This window comes from Cetorhinus maximus, unplaced genomic scaffold (assembly GCF_964194155.1).
Source record: "Cetorhinus maximus unplaced genomic scaffold, sCetMax3.hap1.1 HAP1_SCAFFOLD_1153, whole genome shotgun sequence".
In the NCBI taxonomy this organism is placed as follows: domain Eukaryota; kingdom Metazoa; phylum Chordata; class Chondrichthyes; order Lamniformes; family Cetorhinidae; genus Cetorhinus; species Cetorhinus maximus.
Genome location: NW_027597095.1, coordinates 14,328 through 35,286, shown reverse-complemented (window position 1 = coordinate 35,286; position 20,959 = coordinate 14,328). Strand labels below are relative to the sequence as shown.

Here is a 20,959-nt window from a genome sequence, read left to right as displayed (position 1 = left end):
GGTGAAGAAGCCCCGATCCATAGGTGATCCTCCTTCGCTGTGGTTCACCGTGACTCGGACGGTGATAGGTAACCCACGGTATGGATTTCGATTGCGATTGGTTATAGCCCTTCCATCCCGACCTTGCCTTGGTAGGACCATGGTGTCGCCCCTGCAACACTTGATCTTAGCCAAAAGGCCGAGAAGCGATTCCATTTGCCTTCCTTGTTACCTGCTGTACCTGCATACTAGCTTTCAGCGATTCGTGCGCGAGGACACCCAGATCCCTCTGTGCTGAAGCATTTCTGAAGTTTCTCTCCATTTGAATAATAAGTCGCCTTTTTATTCTTCTGACCAAAATGGATAACCGCACACTTATTAAACTTATTTAACTTAGTTAAACTCCATCTGCCAAATTTTGGCCCATTCACCTAACCTGTCCATATCCATTTGTAAATTTCTTATTTCTTCATTGCAACTTACTTTCCCACCTATTTTGGTGTCATCTGCAAATTTAGCTATAGTACCTTCTACTCCTGAATCCAAGTAAATAGTTGGGGCCCGAGGACCGAACCCTGTGGCACCCCACTAGTTACAGCTTGGCATCCACAAAAGACCCATTTATCTTGACTCTCTGCTTTCTGTTGGTTAGCCAATCCTCTATCCAAGCTAATATATTACCCTTAGCTGCGTGTGATCTTATCTTGTGTATTAATCTTTTGTGCGGCACCTTATCAAATGCCTTCTGGAAGTCCAGACATACTACATCTACAGGATCCCCGTTATCCACTTTGCTTGTCACATCTTCAAAGAACTCTAGCAAATTAGTCAAACACGATTTACTCTTCGTAAAGCCATGCCGACTCTGACGGATTGCATTTTGACTTGCATTTTAGGAAGGTAGTGGAGGCATTGGAGAGAGTGCAGAAGAGGTTTACGAGTTTGGTTCCAGGGGCGAGGAAGTTGAGTTATGAAGTAAGATTGGAGAAGTTGGGACTGTATTCCTTGGGGAAAAGAAGTCCGAGAGGAGACTTGATAGAGGTATTGAAAATCATGAGGGGTCTGGAGAGAGTAGATAGGGAAAAACTGTTTGCACCGGGGCAAGGATCGAGAAGGAGAGGGCACAGGTTTAAAGTAACTGGCAAAAGAAGCAAAAGCGATAGGAGCAGCGAGCGGTCAGGGTCTGGAATGCACCGCCTGATAGCGCGGCGGAGGCAGGTTCAATTGAAGAGGGAATGAGATGATTATTTGAAAAGAAAGCATGTGCCGGGTTACGTGGAGAAGGCAGGAGAAAGGCACGAGGTGAAATGTTCACCGGGAGAGCTGGTGCAGGCACGACGGGCGGAATGGGCTCCTTGTGCAATGTAAGGATTGTGTGAATGTGGATGTAGAGGTTTCGGAGTAGCTGTGTAAAGTGTGTGAGCTTTGAGGTGTGAGTTTTGTTTGTTGCTGTGTCAGCAGCAGCAGCGGCAGCGGCAGCAGAGAGCTGGTTTAAAATGTTGTGAGGCGAAAGGTGCAGCTGAGAGAGTGTTTGAGAGGTGTATTTGCAAGTGAAAGCTGTTTTTGTATAAGTGAGGTAGAGTGTTTGTGAGATGAGAGTGCTGTCTGTGAGTGTTGGGTGAGCGTGTGTGTTTTTTGTGTGTAGCTGCTGCGGGTGAGTGAGTGAGTGAGAGAGAGAGAGAGAGAGAAAGAAAGAAAGTTGGATTTTGGAACATGTACATGTTGAGAAGTAAAGAAAGCAGATGTTTGTAAGAAAACTATTTTTAGCATTGAAAATCCCCTGGAAAGGGGAGGGTGCACCGTTCCCAGAGATACTGCAATACCGGGTCGATGCGTGGAGTGGACGGAGCAAGCCCCTATTCCATCTCCTTGCTCCAAAAATCAATTTAATATATGGTCCCCAGATAAGGGACGTATCAGATATTAAACTGATAAGAACAGATTTTTTTTTTTTTTTTTTTGTAAAAATATACTTTATTCATAAAATATCTTCAATCACATTCCAAACCATTTCAAAAACAACATTACAAGGGTACAATCCAGGTTAAACTTTTACAAAATGTATCAGCAGGTGCATCAGTACAAACAATATTACAATCATTTACAGCCTTTCATTTTGATCTGTACAGCCCGAGGGGCTCTAAACAGTTCCCAGTCTCTCGGTGCGCTGTGGTAGAAAGGTCTTAGACAGCGACCCTTCCCCATTGCGCCTTTGCGGCAGCTGCCCCAAGCTTTAGTGCGTCCCTCAGCACGTAGTCCTGGACTTTGGATTGTGCCAGTCCGCAACAATCGGTCGGGGACAAATCTTTGTGCTGGAAGACCAACAAGTTTCGGGCAGACCAAAGCGCGTCTTTCACCGAGTTGATGATCCTCCAGCTGCAGTTGATGTTTGTCTCGGTGTGTGTCCCTGGGAACAGCCCGTAGAGCACAGAGTCCTGTGTCACAGAACTGCTCGGGATGAACCTCGACAGCAACCACTGCATCTCTCTCCAGACTTTCTTTGCAAAGGCACAATCCACAAGGAGGTGAACAACGGTCTCTTCCCCACCACAGCCACCTCGAGGGCAACGTGCAGAGGAGGTGAGCTTCCTGGCGTGTAGGAAGGATCTGACGGGGAGGGCCTTTCTCACCACCAGCCAAGCTACGTCTTGGTGCTTGTTGGAAAGTTCTGGCGATGAGGCATTCTGCTAAATGACTTTGACAGTCTGCTCGGGGAACCATCCCACAGGATCCACCCTCTCCTTTTCCCGCAGGGCCTCTAAGACGTTACGTGCCGACCACTGCCTGGTGGACTTGTGGTCAGAGGTGTTTCTCTGCATAAATTTTTCCACCAGGGACAGGTGGTACGGCACGGTCCAACTACTTGGAGCGTTCCGCGGCAGCGTGGCCAGACCCATCCTTCGCAACACCGGGGACAGGTAGAACCTCAGCACGTAGTGACACTTGATGTTTGCGTACTGAGGGTCTACGCACCGCTTGATGCAGCCACACACAAAGGTGGCCATCAGTGTGAGGGCGATGTTGGGCATGTTTTTCCCCCCTTTATCTAGAGGCTTGTACATCGCGTCCCTGCGGACACGATCCACTTTCGACCTCCAGATAAAGCGGAAGATGGTTCGAGTGATCGCCATCGCGCAGGAGTCTGGAATGGGCCAGACGTGCGCCACGTACAGCAACAGCGAGAGTGCCTCACACCTGATGACCAGGTTCTTACCCGCAATGGAGAGGGTGCATCGCTCCCACATGCCCACTTTTCTTTCCACCATAGACACTCGCTCCTTCCAGTTTCTAACACATGTCCCGGTCCCTCCGAACCCTATCCCCAGCACCTTCAGGCCATCAGCCCTGACGGTGAAGGGGACAAAGGATCGGTCAGCCCAGTTCCCGAAGAACATGGCCTTGTCTGAACATATCAACGGACAGGCCTCCTGGGGAGCAGATTGAAAGACCTCCCAACATGCCAGGGGTGGAGTCTGCAAACTGCTCGTTCAGGGTATACCTGGCTAGGAACCCAATCCGAAGACCGCCTCCAGAGTGCGGAGCTAGTCCCCACTCTGGCTTAATGTGTGTGTGTTCCCTCTGTCTCAATCTGCTTTATAACTTTTTGACTTGTTTGTATTTGAATGTTGCTGAGTTGCAACTGAGAGTGAATCATTGGCTCTTGTGCTATTTTGTTTGAAAATGATCTTTGCTTTCTGTTTTAATGAAATTAATTTTCTCCCCCACCCCTCAAGGAATTTTTATTTTGAAACTTGCAATCTGAAGATCCAGATCGGGACAAGGACTCTTCCTCTTCAGGAGCTTCCTCCAGAGGGGACGGACTGAGACCTTCTCCAAGGCTGCGCCCCATGGGCCCACGTGAGTTTGTGTCGGTTTCTTACCCTGAGATTTCATTTCCTCTCCGGGACCCTGGTTTTCGGTGGCTCCGGTTAACCAGTTCCTGTTGGACTGCAGGCCTGGAGTTTCAAAAAGATAATCCTGGGGTTAAAGTAGCCCGGCCTTGCAATCTAAAACTTACATGTTAGCCTCTGGTGCGTGAGGAACAGGAGCCCCACAAGAGGAAATGAAAAGTCCTAATGTGAAGCTGCCTAAAATCTTGTTATAATTCAGGGATAATGCGTGTATTTTGGGCTGTGCGATCATTCTGACGGTTAAACGGGATTGCCGGTGGTCATTTTACTGAGGGTTTAGATTTCTATCTGCCTTTCTCCAGTTTTCTTTCTGTTTATTTCTTCGCTTTGCGCTATTTAAGTCTTCAAGGAATAATCACAGGTGAATTGATGGACCCACAGCAGGGGAAGTGAGCTGCAGAAGGGGCAGGGAAAGACTTTACACATGGGGAGAGGGGGCAGGAGTTTCAGAAGGTAGGAGTGACAGAGGGGGCTGATCAAGGGGGAGGGAGGCTGCTGTTCGTTTCGGAGGGGGGTAATTAGAATGAACATGGGGACAGGGTGCTTGTTCATGTTTGAAGTAGTGAGGGGTCGCTGCTACATGTTTTAAATGGTGAATGCATATGAGTTAATAGCTGACTGATATGAGTTTGTATTTACACAAAAGTCCAGAGAGGTAGGGGGTGGAGGGCGCTGCTGGGAGTCGGGGGACTGTTGTGATGGTGGGTTGGGAGTTACATGGGGGTTTGAGAGAGATTTTTGAGTGGGCAAATGTGGGGTTAAAAATGGCGCGAGTAATTTGGTGGCGACAAAACAAATGGTCGGGCGAAAATGACGTGACAGAAAAAGATGCAGAATCTGCTCCGGCTGCGGTCGATGGGGGTCGATGTCAAGGAGGAGCTCCAAGAGGTGAAGGGCCAGCAAGCCTCGCACTTTGCCTCGGAGGCCTCCAAGATCATCTTCCGTTCCAGAGTCCGCTCCGTGGAGCAGGATGAGACGTGCTCACGTTTCTTCTTCCAAAAGGTACACAGAGAGAGCTCTGTGATCAGCAGCCTGAAGGAAGAAGACGGCTCAGCAAAGTCATCACGGTCGGACATTTTGAGGATCAGCAAATCCTTTTTTGCCGGATTGTATGACGTGAAGCCCACGGACAGCACGGCCTCCCAGTCCTTCCTGTCCTCTATCACGGAGGTCTTGGACCACAGTACGCGGGAGAGCCTGGACAAACCGCTAACTCCTGATGAACTGACTAAGGCCCTTGAGTCCATGGAGAAGAGTAAAACTCCCGGAAGCGACGGCTTGCCGGCGGAGTTGTATTCGGCTCTGTGGGACTTGATCGGCCCAGACCTGCTAGGAGTGTACGAGAGTATGCTCCTGGCCGGTAGTATGTCAGAATCCATGAGGAAAGGCATCATCACCCTCATCTACAAGCACAAGGGGGGAAGGGAGGAAATTAGAAATTGGCGACCCATTTCACTGTTGAATGTGGACTATAAGATTCTGTCCAAGGTCATCGCCAATCGGGTCAAATCCGCTCTGGAATTGGTGATTCACCCTGACCAGACCTGCTCTGTGCCAGGCAGGAAGATCTCTGACAGCCTGGCACTGCTCAGGGATACGATTGCCTATGTACAGGACAGGGGTGTGGATACCTGCCTCATCAGCTGGGATCAGGAGAAGGCCTTTGACAGAATATCGCACACCTACATGGGGGATGTGCTCTCCAAAATTGGGTTTGGGGAGGGAATTCGAAATTGGATCCAACTGCTCTACACTAACATCAGTAGCGCAGTCTCAATCAATGGGTGGGAAACAGATAGCTTTCCGATTAAATCTGGAGTCAGGCAGGGCTGTCCTCTCTCGCCTGTTCTTTTCGTGTGTTGCATAGAACCCTTTGCCGAGTCCATCAGGAAGGATCCGGGCATAAGAGGAGTGACGATCCCAGGCAGTGGAGGCACTCAGGTAAAAGCCTCCCTGTACATGGACGACGTCGCCGTCTTCTGTTCGGATCCGCTGTCGGTGCGCAGACTGATCCACATCTGCGACCAGTTCGAACTGGCCTCGGGAGCCAAGGTAAATCGTGGGAAGAGCGAGGCCATGTTCTTTGGGAACTGGGCTGACCGATCCTTTGTCCCCTTCACTGTCAGGGCTGACGGCCTGAAGGTGCTGGGGATATGGTTCGGAGGGACCAGGGCATGCGTTAGAAACTGGAAGGAGCGAGTGGCTATGGTGAAAAGGAAACTGGGCATGTGGGAGCGACGCTCCCTCTCCTTTGCGGGTAAGAACCTGGTCATCAGGTGCGAGGCACTCTCGCTGTTGCTGTACGTGGCGCAGGTCTGGCCCATTCCAGACTCCTGTGCGATGGCGATCACTCGAGCCATCTTCCGCTTTATCTGGAGGTCGAAAATGGATCGTGTCCGCAGGGACGCGATGTACAAGCCTCTAGATAAAGGGGGAAAAAACGTGCCCAACGTCGCCCTCATACTGATGGCCACCTTTGTGTGTGGCTGCATCAAGCGGTGCGTAGACCCTCAGTACGCAAACACCAAGTGTCACTACGTGCTGAGGTTCTACCTGTCCCCGGTGTTGCGAAGGATGGGTCTGGCCACGCTGCCGCGGAACGCTGCAGGTAGTTGGACCGTGCCGTACCACCTGTCCCTGGTGGAAAGATTTATGCAGAAAAACACCTTTGACCACAAGTCCATCAGGCAGTGGTCAGCACGTAACGTCCTAGAGGCCCTGAGGAAAAAGGAGAGGGTGGACCCTGTGGGATGGTTCCCCGAGCAGACTGTCAAAGTCATTTGGCAGAATTCCTCATCGGCAGAACTTTCCAACAAGCACCAAGACGTGGCATGGGTGGTGGTAAGAAAGGCCGTCCCCGTCAGATCCTTCCTACACGCCAGGAAGCTCACCCCCTCTGCACGTTGCCCTCGAGGTGGCTGTGGTGGGGAAGAGACCGTTGTTCACCTCCTTGTGGATTGTGTCTTTGCAAAGAAGGTCTGGAGAGAGATGCAGTGGTTTCTGTCGAGGTTCATCCCGAGCAGTTCTGTGACACAGGACTCTGTGCTCTACGGGCTGTTCCCAGGGACACACACCGAGACAAACATCGACTGCAGCTGGAGGATCATCAACTCGGTGAAAGAGGCGCTTTGGTCTGCCCGAAACTTGTTGGTCTTCCAGCACAAAGAGTTGTCCCCGACCGATTGTTGCGGACTGGCACAATCCAAAGTCCAGGACTACGTGCTGAGGGACGCACTAAAGCTTGGGGCAGCTGCCGCAAAGGCGCAATGGGGAAGGGTCGCTGTCTAAGACCTTTCTACCACAGCGCACCGAGAGACTGGGAACTGTTTAGAGCCCCTCGGGCTGTACAGATCAAAATGAAAGGCTGTAAATGATTGTAATATTGTTTGTACTGATGCACCTGCTGATACATTTTGTAAAAGTTTAACCTGGATTGTACCCTTGTAATGTTGTTTTTGAAATGGTTTGGAATGTGATTGAAGATATTTTATGAATAAAGTATATTTTTACAAAAAAAAAAAAATCTGTTCTTATCAGTTTAATATCTGATACGTCCCTTATCTGGGGACCATATATTAAATTGATTTTTGGAGCAGGGAGATGGAATAGGGGCTTGCTCCGTCCACTCCACGCATCGACCCGGTATTGCAGTATCTCTGGGAACGGTGCACCCTCCCCTTTCCAGGGGATTTTCAATGCTAAAAATAGTTTTCTTACAAACATCTGCTTTCTTTACTTCTCAACATGTACATGTTCCAAAATCCAACTTTCCTTCTTTCTCTCTCTCTCTCTCTCTCTCTCTCACTCACTCACCCGCAGCAGCTACACACAAAAAACACGCACTCTCACCCAACACTCGCCGGCAGGGCCGGAAGCAGATTGGACGCTACGTCCAGATCCCTGATGGAAACAGTTAAGGATGCCAAGCTGCACGACGTCTTCAGCAACCCTGCAGACGGAGCGCAGCGTAGATACACCTGGTCGCGGCCAGACGGGTCCATTCGTTCCAGGATAGACTTCCTGTTTGTGTCCCGTGCATTCACAGTCAGATCCACCGAGGTCAAGCCGGTGTTCTTCTCTGACCACTGCCTCCTACTGGCGGACTGCCACTTGGAGAAGGACCTGAGGGTGGGCAGGGGGGCATGGAAGCTAAATGTGCAACTGCTGACCCCAGAGAACATTGAGGAGCTCAAGAGGGATTACAAAGGTTGGAGAACCGTGAAACCCCTCTTTGAGTCCCTGACACACTGGTGGGAAGTGATCAAGGGAAGCATCAAGAGGTTTTTCATCCGCAAAGGCACCTAGAAAGCTAGAAAGGAACAGAGGGAAATGTCCCGACTCCAGAAAAAGATGCAGAATCTGCTCCGGCTACAGTCGATGGGGGTCGATGTCAAGGAGGAGCTCCAAGAGGTGAAGGGCCAGCAAGCCTCGCACTTTGCCTCGGAGGCCTCCAAGATCATCTTCCGTTCCAGGGTCCGCTCCGTGGAGCAGGATGAGACGTGCTCACGTTTCTTCTTCCAAAAGGTACACAGAGAGCGCTCTGTGATCAGCAGCCTGAAGGAAGAAGACGGCTCAGTAAAGTCATCACGGTCCGACATTCTGAGGATCAGCAAATCCTTTTATGCCGGATTGTATGACGTGAAGCCCACGGACAGCACGGCCTCCCAGTCCTTCCTGTCCTCTATCACGGAGGTCTTAGACCACAGTACGCGGGAGAGCCTGGACAAACCGCTAACTCCTGACGAACTGACTAAGGCCCTCGAGTCCTTCGAGAAGAATAAAACCCCCGGAAGCGACGGCTTGCCGGCGGAGTTGTATTCGGCTCTGTGGGACTTGATCGGCCCAGACCTGCTAGGGGTGTACGAGAGTATGCTCCTGGCCGGTAGTATGTCAGAATCCATGAGGAAAGGCATCATCACCCTCATCTACAAGCACAAGGGGGAAAGGGATGAAATTAGAAATTGGCGACCCATTTCACTGTTGAATATGGACTATAAGATTCTGTCCAAGGTCATCGCCAATCGGGTCAAATCCGCTCTGGAATTGGTGATTCACCCTGACCAGACCTGCTCTGTGCCAGGCAGGAAGATCTCTGACAGCCTGGCGCTGCTCAGGGATACGATTGCCTATGTACAGGACAGGGGTGTGGATACCTGCCTCATCAGCTTGGATCAGGAGAAGGCCTTTGACAGAATATCGCACACCTACATGGGGGATGTGCTCTCCAAAATTGGCTTTGGGGAGGGAATTCGAAATTGGATCCAACTGCTCTACACTAACATCAGTAGCGCAGTCTCAATCAACGGGTGGGAAACAGATAGCTTCCCGATCAAATCTGGAGTCAGGCAGGGCTGTCCTCTCTCGCCTGTCCTTTTCGTGTGTTGCATAGAACCCTTTGCCGAGTCCATCAGGAAGGATCCGGGCATAAGAGGAGTGACGATCCCAGGCAGTGGAGGCACTCAGGTAAAAGCCTCCCTGTACATGGACGACGTCGCCGTCTTCTGCTCGGATCCGCTGTCGGTGCGCAGACTGATGCACATCTGCGACCAGTTCGAACTGGCCTCGGGAGCCAAGGTAAATCGTGGGAAGAGCGAGGCCATGTTCTTTGGGAACTGGGCTGACCGATCCTTTGTCCCCTTCACTGTCAGGGCTGACGGCCTGAAGGTGCTGGGGATATGGTTCGGAGGGACCGGGGCATGCGTTAGAAACTGGAAGGAGCGAGTGGCTATGGTGAAGAGGAAACTGGGCATGTGGGAGCGACGCTCCCTCTCCGTTGCGGGTAAGAACCTGGTCATCAGGTGTGAGGTACTCTCGCTGTTGCTGTACGTGGCGCAGGTCTGGCCCATTCCAGACTCCTGCGCGACGGCGATCACTCGAGCCATCTTCCGCTTTATCTGGAGGTCGAAAATGGATCGTGTCCGCAGGGACGCGATGTACAAGCCTCTAGATAAAGGGGGAAAAAACGTGCCCAACATCGCCCTCATCCTGATGGCCACCTTTGTGTGCGGCTGCATCAAGCGGTGCGTAGACCCTCACTACGCAAACACCAAGTGTCACTACGTGCTGAGGTTCTACCTGTCCCCGGTGTTGCGAAGGATGGGTCTGGCCACGCTGCCACGGAACGCTCCAAGTAGTTGGACCGTGCCGTACCACCTGTCCCTGGTGGAAAAATTTATGCAGAAAAACACCTTTGACCACAAGTCCATCAGGCAGTGGTCAGCACGTAACGTCCTAGAGGCCCTGAGGGATAAGGAGAGGGTGGACCCTGTGGGATGCTTCCCCGAGCAGACTGTCAAAGTCATTTGGCAGAATGCCTCATCGCCAGAACTTTCCAACAAGCACCAAGACGTAGCTTGGCTGGTGGTGAGAAAGGCCCTCCCCGTCAGATCCTTCCTACACGCCAGGAAGCTCACCCCCTCTGCACGTTGCCCTCGAGGTGGCTGTGGTGGGGAAGAGACCGTTGTCCACCTCCTTGTGGATTGTGCCTTTGCAAAGAAAGTCTGGAGAGAGATGCAGTGGTTGCTGTCGAGGTTCATCCCGAGCAGTTCTGTGACACAGGACTCTGTGCTCTACGGGCTGTTCCCAGGGACACACACCGAGACAAACATCGACTGCAGCTGGAGGATCATCAACTCGGTGAAAGAGGCGCTTTGGTCTGCCCGAAACTTGTTGGTCTTCCAGCACAAAGAGTTGTCCCCGACCGATTGTTGCGGACTGGCACAATCTAAAGTCCAGGACTACGTGCTGAGGGACGCACTAAAGCTTGGGGCAGCTGCCGCAAAGGCGCAATGGGGAAGGGTCGCTGTCTAAGACCTTTCTACCACAGCGCACCGAGAGACTGGGAACTGTTTAGAGCCCCTCGGGCTGTACAGATCAAAATGAAAGGCTGTAAATGATTGTAATATTGTTTGTACTGATGCACCTGGTGATACATTTTGTAAAAGTTTAACCTGGATTGTACCCTTGTAATGTTGTTTTTGAAATGGTTTGGAATGTGATTGAAGATATTTTATGAATAAAGTATATTTTTACAAAAAAAAAAATCAGTTCTTATCAGTTTAATATCTGATACGTCCCTTATCTGGGGACCATATATTAAATTGATTTTTGGAGCAGGGAGATGGAATAGGGGCTTGCTCCGTCCACTCCACGCATCGACCCGGTATTGCAGTATCTCTGGGAACGGTGCACCCTCCCCTTTCCAGGGGATTTTCAATGCTAAAAATAGTTTTCTTACAAACATCTGCTTTCTTTACTTTTCAACATGTACATGTTCCAAAACCCAACTTTCTTTCTTTCTCTCTCTCTCTCTCTCTCACTCACTCACTCACCCGCAGCAGCTACACACAAAAAACATGCACGCTCACCCAACACTCACAGACAGCACTCTCATCTCACAAACACTCTACCTCACTCATATAAAAACATCTTTCACTTGCAAATACACCTCTCAAACACTCTCTCAGCTGCACCTTTCGCCTCACAACATTTTAAACCAGCTCTCTGCTGCCGCTGCCGCTGCTGCTGATACAGCAACAATCAAAACTCACACCTCAAACCTCACACACTTTACACAGCTACTCCGAAACCTCTACATCCACATTCACACAATCCTTACATTGCACAAGGAGCCCATTCCCCCCGTCGTGCCTGCACCAGTTCTCCCAATGAACATTTCACCTCGTGCCTTTCTCCTGCCTTCTCCACGTAACCCGGCACATGCTTTCTTTTCAAATAATCATCTCATTCCCTCTTCAATTGAACCTGCCTCCGCCGCGCTATCAGGCGGTGCATTCCAGACCCTGGCCACTCGCTGCTCCTGTCACTTTTGCTTCTTTTGCCAGTTACTTTAAACCTGTGCCCTCTCCTTCTCGATCCTTTCCCCGGTGCAAACAGTTTCTCCCTATCTACTCTCTCCCGACCCCTCATGATTTTCAATACCTCTATCAAGTCTCCTCTCGGACTTCTTTTCCCCAAGGAATACATTCCCAGCTTCCCCAATCTTACTTCATAACTCAACTTCCTCGCCCCTGGAACCAAACTCGTAAACCTCTTCTGCACTCTCTCCAATGCCTTCACTACCTTCCTAAAATGCAAGTCAAATTGCAATCCGTCAGAGTCGGCATGGCTTTACGAAGAGTAAATCGTGTTTGACTAATTTGCTGGAGTTCTTTGAAGATGTGACAAGCAAAGTGGATAATGGGGATCCTGTAGATGTAGCATGTCTGGACTTCCAGAAGGCATTTGATAAGGTGCCGCACAAAAGATTAATACACAAGATAAGATCACACGCAGCTAAGGGTAATATATTAGCTTGGCTAGAGGATTGGCTAACCAACAGAAAGCAGAGAGTCAGGATTAATGGGTCTTTTGTGGATGGCAAGCTGTAACTAGTGGGGTGCCACAGGGTTCGGTCCTTTGGCCCCAACTATTTACTTGGATTCAGGGGTAGAAGGTACTATAGCTAACTTTGCAGATGACACCAAAATAGGTGGGAAAGTAAGTTGCAATGAAGAAATAAGAAATTTACAAATGGATTTGGACAGGTTAGGTGAATGGGGCAAAATTTGGCAGATGGAGTTTAACGTGGATAAGTGTGAGGTTATCCATTTTGGTCAGAAGAATAAAAAGGTGACTTATTATTTAAATGGAGAGAAACTTCAGAAATGCTTCAGCACAGAGGGATCTGGGTGTCCTCGCGCATGAATCGCTGTAAGCTAGTATGCAGGTACAGCAGGTAACAAGGAAGGCAAATGGAATCGCTTCTCGGCCTTTTGGCAAAGATCAAGTGTAGTCGTGAAGCAATGGCTATAACCAGTCGAGCCCCATATCATGGGGTACGTAACACCGTTCGGGTGACGGTGAAGGACAGCGAAGCTTTCTTTACTTTCCAACATGTACATGTTTCAAAACCCAATTGGATCCGACTGCTGTACACTAACAGCGCAGTCTCAATCAATGGCTGGGAATCAGATAGCTTTCCGATTAAATCAGGAGTCAGGCAGGGCTTCCCTCTCTCCGCTGTCCTGTTTGTGAGTTGCATAGAACCCTTTGCTGTGTCCATCAGGAAGGATCCGGGCATATGAGGAGTGACAATCCCAGGCAGTGGAGGCACTCAGGTCAACGCCGCCCTGTACATGGACGATGTCGCTGTCTTCTGCTCGGATCCGCTGTCGGTGCGCAGACTGATCCAGGTCTGCGACCTGTTCGATCTGGCCTCGGGAGCCAAAGTAAATCGTGGGAAGAGCGAGGCCATGTTCTTTGGGAACTGGGCTGACCGATCCTTTGTCCCCTTCACCGTCAGGGCTGTCGGCCTGAAGGTGCTGGGGATATGGTTCAGAGGGACCGAGGCATGTGTTAGAAACTTGAAAGAGCGAGTATCAATAGTGGAAAGAAAAGTGGGCATGTGGGAGCGACGCTCCCTCTCATTTGCGGGTAAGAACCTGGTCATCAGGTGTGAGGCACTCTCGCTGTTCCTGTACGTGGCGCACGTCTGGCCCATTCCAGACTCTTGCGCGATGGCGATCACCCGAGCCATCTTTAGCTTTATCTGGAGGTCGAAAATGGATCGTGTCAGCAGGAACGCGATGTACAAGCCTCTGGATAAAGGGGGAGAATACATTCCCAACATGCCCTCAAACTGTGTGCGGCTGCATCACGCTGTGCGTAGACCCTTGGTACGCAAACACCAAGTGTAACTATGTGTTGAGGTTCTACTTGTCCTCAGTGTTGCAAAGGATGGGTCTGGCCACGCTGCCGCGGAACGCTCCAAGTAGTTGGCCCGTGCCGTACCACCCGTCCCTGGTGGAAAAATGTATGCAGAGAAACACCTTTGACCACAAGTCCATCAGGCAGTGGTCGGCACATATCGTCTTAGAGGCCCTGCGGGAAAAAGAAAGGGAGAATCCTGTCGGATGGTTCCCCAGCAGACTGTGAAAGTCATTTGGCAAAATGCCTCATCGCCAGAACTTTCCAACAAGCACCAAGACGTAGCTTGGCTGGTGGTGAGAAACGCCCTCCCGGTCAGATCCTTCCTACACGCCAGGAGTCTCACCCCCTCTGCATGTTGCCCTCGAGGTGGCTGTGTTGGGCACGAGACCGTTGTTCACCTCCTTATGGATTGTGCCTTTGCAAAGAAGGTCTGGAGAGAGATGCAGTGGTTTCTGTCGAGGTTCATCCCGATCAGTTCTGTGACACAGGACTCTGTGCTCTACTGGCTGTTCCCAGGGAACACACCGAGAGGAACATCAACTGCAGCTGGAGGATCATCAACTCGGTGAAAGACGCGCTTTGGTCTGCCCGAAACTTGTTGGTCTTCCAGCGCAAAGAGTTGTCCCCGACTGAGTGTTGCAGACTGGCACATTCCAAAGTCCAGGACTACGTGCTGAGGGACGCACTAAAGCTTGGGGCAGCCGCCGCAAAGGCACAATGGGGAAGGGTCGCTGTCTAAGACCTTTTGTGCTACAGCGCACCGAGAGACTGGGAACTGTTTAGAGCCCCTCGGGCTGTACAGCTCAAAATGAAAGGCTGTAAATGATTGTAATATTGTTTGTACTGATGCACCTGGTGATACATTTTGTAAAAGTTTAACCTGGATTGTACCCTTGTAATGCTGTTTTTGAAATGGTTTGGAATGTGATTGAAGATATTTTATGAATAAAGTATATTTTTGCAAAAAAAATCTCTCTCCAGACCTTCTTTGCAAAGGCACAATCCACAAGGATGTGAACAACGATCTTGTCCCCACCACAGCCACCTCGAGGGCAACATGCAGAGGGGGTGAGACTCCAGGCGTGTTGCGGATTCCCTCCCCAAATCCCATTTTGGAGAGCACATCCACCATGTTTGTCCAGACTCTCCCATGTACTGTTATCAAAGCCCTTTGTAATGGTGGACAGGAAGGACTGGGACTCCGTACTGTCTGTGGGCATCACATCATACAATCCGACATAAAAGGATTTGCTGATCCTCAAAATGTCGGACTGCGATGACTTTACTGAGCTGTCTTCTCCCTTCAGGCTGCTGATCACAGAGCTCTCTCTGTGTACCTTTTGGAAGAAGAAACGTGAGCACGTCTCATCCTGCTCCACGGAGCGGACTCTGGACCGGAAGATCATCTTGAGAGGCCTCCGAGGCAAAGAGCGAGGCTTGCTGGCTCTTCACCTCTTGGAGTTCCTCCTTGATATCGACCCCCATCGACTGCAGCCGGAGCAGGTTTTTCTGGATAAAAGCAAAAAACTGCGGACGCTGGATATCCAAAACTAAAACAAAAATACCGGAAAAACTCAGCAGTTCTGGCAGCATCTGCGGAGAGGGACACAGTTAACGTTTCAAGTCCGAATGACCCTTCAACAGAGAAGTTCTGTTGACGGGTCATTCGGACTCGAAACATTAACTGTGTCCCTCTCCGCAGATGCTGTCAGACCTGCTGTGTTTTTCCAGGTATTTTTGTTTTTGTTCAGGTTTTTCTGGAGACGGGAAACGTTCCCCCAGCCTCTCCCTCTCTCTCTTGCCTTCTGAATACCTTTGAGGGTGAAAACCTCTTCATGTTACTAACAAAAACACATGAACATATGAATTAGCAACAGGAGTCGGCCTCTCAGCCTTTCAAGCCCACTTCGCCACTCAATAAGCTCCCGGCTGATCTGATCGTAACCTCATTTCCACATTACCCCCTACCCTCGATAACCTTTCACCCACTTACTTCTCAATAATTAAAAATATTCAACGATTCTGCTTCCATCGCCTGTTGAGGAAGAGAATTCCAAAGTTTCACGACTCTCTGAGAGAAAAGAATTTCCCCTCACCTCTGTCTTAAACAGTGGCCCCAAATACAAGATTCTCCCACAAGAGGAAACATCCTCTCCACATCCACCCTCTCAAGGCCCCTCAGCTTCTTGTATGTTTTAATCAAGTCGCCCCTTACTCTTCTGAACTACAGCAGATACAGGCCTAGCCTGTCCAATCCTTCCTCATAAGGCAATCCGCCCAATCCAGGTACTAGCTGGGTAAACCGTATCTGAATGGCTTCCAACGCATTGACATTCTTCCTCAAATAAGGAGACCAATAGTGTACACAGTGCTCCAGATGGGGTCACACCAATGCCCTGAATAACTGAAGCATCAGCTCTCTACTTTTCTATTCAACAGTGAGGCCCGAGTGCGCAGGCGCAACTGTTGCTGACGCCTTTCCAGTCAGCGGAAGGAGTTACAGTATTTTCAGTGGTAGCAATAGAATCAACATCAGTGCTGCCTCTATTAAATAGCTCAAGGAACGCTGCTTATGGAAAACAAAGAAAAGATTGCTTTCTATTATTCTGCCTGATTGCGTTGGTTTATTTTAGATTTTACTTTTCTGATTGTGCAATTTAATTAACGGTAATTAATGTTCAGTTCAGGGATCTGTCACCTGCAACATTAAATGACATTTGATTTTGTGTTATTGGCCTGAATTTGCTTCATTTGTTCTGCAGGTGCAGCGTAGGCCAATGTTTAATGATGCACCGAAATATCGCGAGAGTGCGCGTTGACGTTGGGACGCTCGGCTGATGTCAACATGTGTCATTTCAGGCTCGAGTGAATGGGACACGCGCCCGCCCGCCAAGCGAAAAATTCTGCCCATTGAGTTCAGTCTTTAGCCTAATTTGGGCAGTGAAAGAAGTTGTTTTGGACAATGGAGCCCCAAATACTGGAAAACCGTTCAAACAAAAGCACCATTCACTTGCAAATACACTCTCTCTCTCTCTCTCTCTCCCTCACTCCACTGCAGCTTTTACCTCACAACATTTTAAACCAGTTCTCTGCTGCCGCTGCTGATACCGCTCTTAAAAGTACAGCAAGCTCCCAGCTCAAAGCTCATAGACTTTACACAGCTGCTGACAAGCGTCTAAATTCACGATCACACAATTGTTACGGTGCATAAGCAGGCCAATCGGCCCATCGTGTCTGTACTGGCTCTCTGAATGAGCATCTCAATACCGAGTGTCATTCTCCTACCTTCTCCCAGTAACCCTACAGATTGTTTCTTTTCAACTAATTATCTAATTCCCTCTTGAATGCTTTGATTGAACCACACTCTCAGTCAGTGCGTTCTGGACCCTAGCCACTCTGTGTGAAAAAGCTTTCTCTCAAATCGTTTTTGCTTCTTCTGCCAGTTGCTTTAAATCAGAGCCCCTCGGGCTGTCCAGCTCACAATGCATTGAATGCATTGAATGCTAATTGTATTATAATTGTATTGAAGCACCTCAGAGAGCAACTTGATGGATGTTGATAACTCCAACCCCATTGTCTGATTGTCTGTAATGACCAGATTGAAATGATTGTAATATTCATTGATCGTATTGATGCACCTGGTGATCCATGTGTAAAAGTTGAATCTGACTGTACTTTTTGTGATGGTGAATTTGAAATATTTTGGAATGTTCTTCCAGATATTTTATGAATAAAGTATATTTTTCACAAAAAACGTTTCAGTTCTTCAAAAGAATCCCACCTCAGCAGCACCCCTCCCCTAGCCATGAGGTGGAACCTGGTGGGGGATGGGGGCAACAGCTAAAGCGAGACAAGACCTGTTGGAGTGGATGGCTCCCTTACATGTGCAAATCAGGACCCAGACGCTTCATGTGGGGCCGACAGTAAACTATTAAAAAAAGCTTTACTGCCGGACATTCGGAAAACAATCTCAAAATTACAGAAGCTGCAACATGACACAGCTCAGCCCAATTGAGGCCGTGCAATACAATGAGACAAATTATCAACTTTTGCCGTCACACCATTATTTCCTTCACAATCACTTGAGATTCCATTTTTACAATGTTTATCCGTCCTTCTCCAAGGTTATTTTCTACAACATTTTAGGAATTTTTCAACCTCAACCTGCATTTGAATGCAAGGCAAACTTGGGAACAAAATCACTTGTGAGCACAGAACAATATCTGCCAGGTTGCACCAATTTCCTCTCACTTTACTTTTAATCATCTCCCCATCATTTCATGAAGCCCCTGTGCGACAGGCAAGGTGAGTGGGAAGGGGCAGCAGAAAAGAACAACCGTGCAGATTGAGCAACTTGCAGAAAGGAAAAGGCTTGTTCTAGGAAAGTGAAAATTATCTGCGCTGTAAATACATCTTGCACAACATTTTGAACTTGATCTTCAAACTAGCATGCTTACCTGAGTGTCTTTGCTGCTCAATTCTCCCAGATCTCAGCTTTCCTCTTTTCAATTGAATTTGTCTTGGTCTCTTGTGCTTAGCACAGTTTTCAGGTTCCTCCTGGCAATGCACTGGGCTGGTCAATTCTTGTGAGTGCTCCGTGATAGATCAACACTCGGTATTTCTGTCCTCAGCAGTGGCTGCTCACCTTTGATTGTTTCAATCAAGGCTTGTATCAGTAACATCCATGCGGAAATTAAAATGCTGCTACACTCTTCGCTCACTGCTATATTATTGCGCCCAGCGTGGGACTCGAACTCACGACCCTGAAATTAAGTGTCTCATGCTCTACCGACTGAGCTAGCTCTTCGCTCACTGCTCCTAGTCTGGTCTTTTCCTCACACTGAATTTGAATAAACATTCCAGGCTGCTGAATCGATCAGATATCAGGGACAGAGAGAAGCCCAACACCTTGACTCCTCCCCTCAGCCCAGTAAACAACAGTCACTGTACTTGATTTGCTGTTGATCTCTAAGCTTGTGAAAAAGTACATTTTGTTTCATAAAATGTGTAAAGCTACATTCCAGAACAGTTCAAATTTAACACATCAGTTTCATTCCATACAGGGTGCCTCACTACACTTAGAGTTACAGGTTACATTACAGCATTCATTTCATGTTAAACATACAGCCCGAGGGGTTTTACACAGCTTCCAGCAAGACTTGGCTTGGCCGGTGGTGAGAAAGGCTCTTCCAGTCTTTTTTTCATTCATTTACACAGGACGTGGGTATCACTGGCTAGACCAGCATTTATTGCCCATCCCTAATTGCCCTTGAGAAGGTGGTGCTGAGCTGCCTTCTTGAACCGCTGCAGTCCATGTGCTGTGGATACACCCACATTGTGTTAGGGAGCGCTTCCAGGATTTGGATCCAGCGACAGTGAAGGAACGGTGACATATTTCCAAGCCAGGATGGTGAGTGGATTGGAGGGGAATCTGTAGGTGGGGGTGTTCCCATGTGTCCGTTGTCCTTGTCCTTCAGATGGTAGTGGTCGTGGGTTTGCAAGGTGCTGCCTAAGAAACTTTGGGGAGTTCCTGCTGTGCATCTAGCAGAAGGTACACACTGGTGCCGCTGTGCGTTGGTGGTGTTGGGAGTGAATGTTTGTGGATGGGGTGCCAATTAAGCGGTCTGCTTTGTCCTGGATGGTGTCAAACTTCTGGAGTGTTGTTGGAGCGGCACTCACCCAGGCAATTGGAGAGTATTCCATCACACTCCTGACTTATGCCTTGTAGGTAGTGGACAGACTTTGGGGAGTCAGAAGGTGAGTTACTCGGCGCAGGATTTCTGGCCTCTGACCTGCTCTTGCAGCCACAGTATTGAGATGGTAGTCCAGTTCATTTTCTGGTCAATGGTAACCCCCAGCACATTGATAGTGGGTGATTCAGCGATGGCAATGCCATTGAATGTCAAGGGGTGATGGTTAGATTCTCTCTTGTTGGAGGTGGTAATTTCTTGGCACTTATGTGGCGTAAATGTTACTAGCCACTTGTCAGCCCAAGCCTGGATATTGTCCAGGTCTTGCTGCATTTGGACATGGGCTGCTTCAGTAACTGAGGAGACACGAACGGTCCTGAACATTGTGAAATCATCAGCGAACGTCCCCGCTTCTGACCTTTTGATGGACGGAAGGTCATTGATGAAGCAGCTGAAGATGGTTGAGCTGAGGATACTACCCTGAGGAACTCCTGCACTGTTGTCCTGGAACTGAGATGATTGACCTCCAACAACCACAACCATCTTCCCTAGTGCTGGGTATGACTCCAACCAGCGGAGAGCTTCCCCCCATTTCCCATCGTCTCCAGATTTGATCGGGCTCCTTGATTCCACACTCGGTCAAATGCTGTCTTGATATCAAGGTCAGTCACTCTCACGTCACCTCAGGAGTTCAGCTTTTTTGTCCATGCTCGAACCAAGGCTGTAATGAGGCCAGGAGCTGAGTGACCCTGGCCAAACCCAAACCTGTCAGTGAGCAGGTTATTGCTAAGCAATGGCCGCTTGATTGCGCAGTTGATGACCCCCTTCCATGACTTTACTGATGAACGAGAGTAGAGTGATGGGGCGGTAACTGGCTGGGTTGCGTTTGCCCTGATTTGTCTGTACAAGACATACCTGGGCAATTTTCCACATTGACGGGTAGATGCCAGTGTGGTAGCTGTACTAGAACAGCTTGGCTAGGGGCACGGCATGTTCCGGAGCACAAGTTTCAGTACCATTACCGCAATATTGTCAGGGCCCATAGCCTTTGCAGTATCCAGTGTCTTCAGCCATTTCTTGATATCAAGTGGAGTGAATCGCTTTGGCTGAAAACTGGCATCTGTGATGCTGAGGACCTCAGAAGGAGGTCGAGATGGATCATCCACTCGGCATTTCTGGCTGAAGATTATTGCAAGTGCTTCAGCCTTATCTTTTACACTGATGTGCTCCGCTCCACACTTGGTCAAATGCTGTCTTGATATCAAGGTCAGTCACTTGACTCTGTCTGTCATTTGCTGCTTATGCTGTTTGGCTCGCAAGTCGTCCTGTGATGTAGCTTCACCAGGTTGACACCTCATTTTTAGGTATGCCTGGAGCTGCTCCTGACATGCCCCCCTGCACTCTTCAATGAACCTGGGTTGAACCCCTGGCTTGATGGTAATGGCAGAGCAGGGAACTTGCCGGTTTATGAGGTTAGAGATTGTTTCGAGTACAATTCTACTGCTGCTGATGGCCCACAGAGCCTCATGGATGCAGTCTTGAGTTGCTAGGTCTGTTTGAAATCCATCCCATTTAGCACAGTGGTAGTGCTACACAACACAATAGAGGGTATCCTCAATGTGAAGATGGGACTTTGTCTCAACAAGGACCGTGTGGTGCTCACTCCTA

At 49.3% G+C, this 20,959-nt stretch overlaps 1 non-coding gene and 2 pseudogenes across 1 annotated transcript; 2 read left to right on the top strand and 1 right to left on the bottom strand.

Annotated features, from left to right (window-relative positions):
• Positions 1–1,768: 1,768 nt before the first annotated feature.
• Positions 1,769–1,950, bottom strand: LOC144675784 (U2 spliceosomal RNA). Its single transcript, XR_013575161.1, has one exon. It is a non-coding gene; the product is annotated as a U2 spliceosomal RNA (small nuclear RNA).
• A 5,440-nt stretch (positions 1,951–7,390) lies between these two features.
• LOC144675783 (U2 spliceosomal RNA) lies at positions 7,391–7,566 on the top strand (annotated as a pseudogene).
• Positions 7,567–10,912: 3,346 nt separating this feature from the next.
• LOC144675785 (U2 spliceosomal RNA) lies at positions 10,913–11,086 on the top strand (annotated as a pseudogene).
• The last annotated feature ends 9,873 nt before the right edge of the window (positions 11,087–20,959 follow it).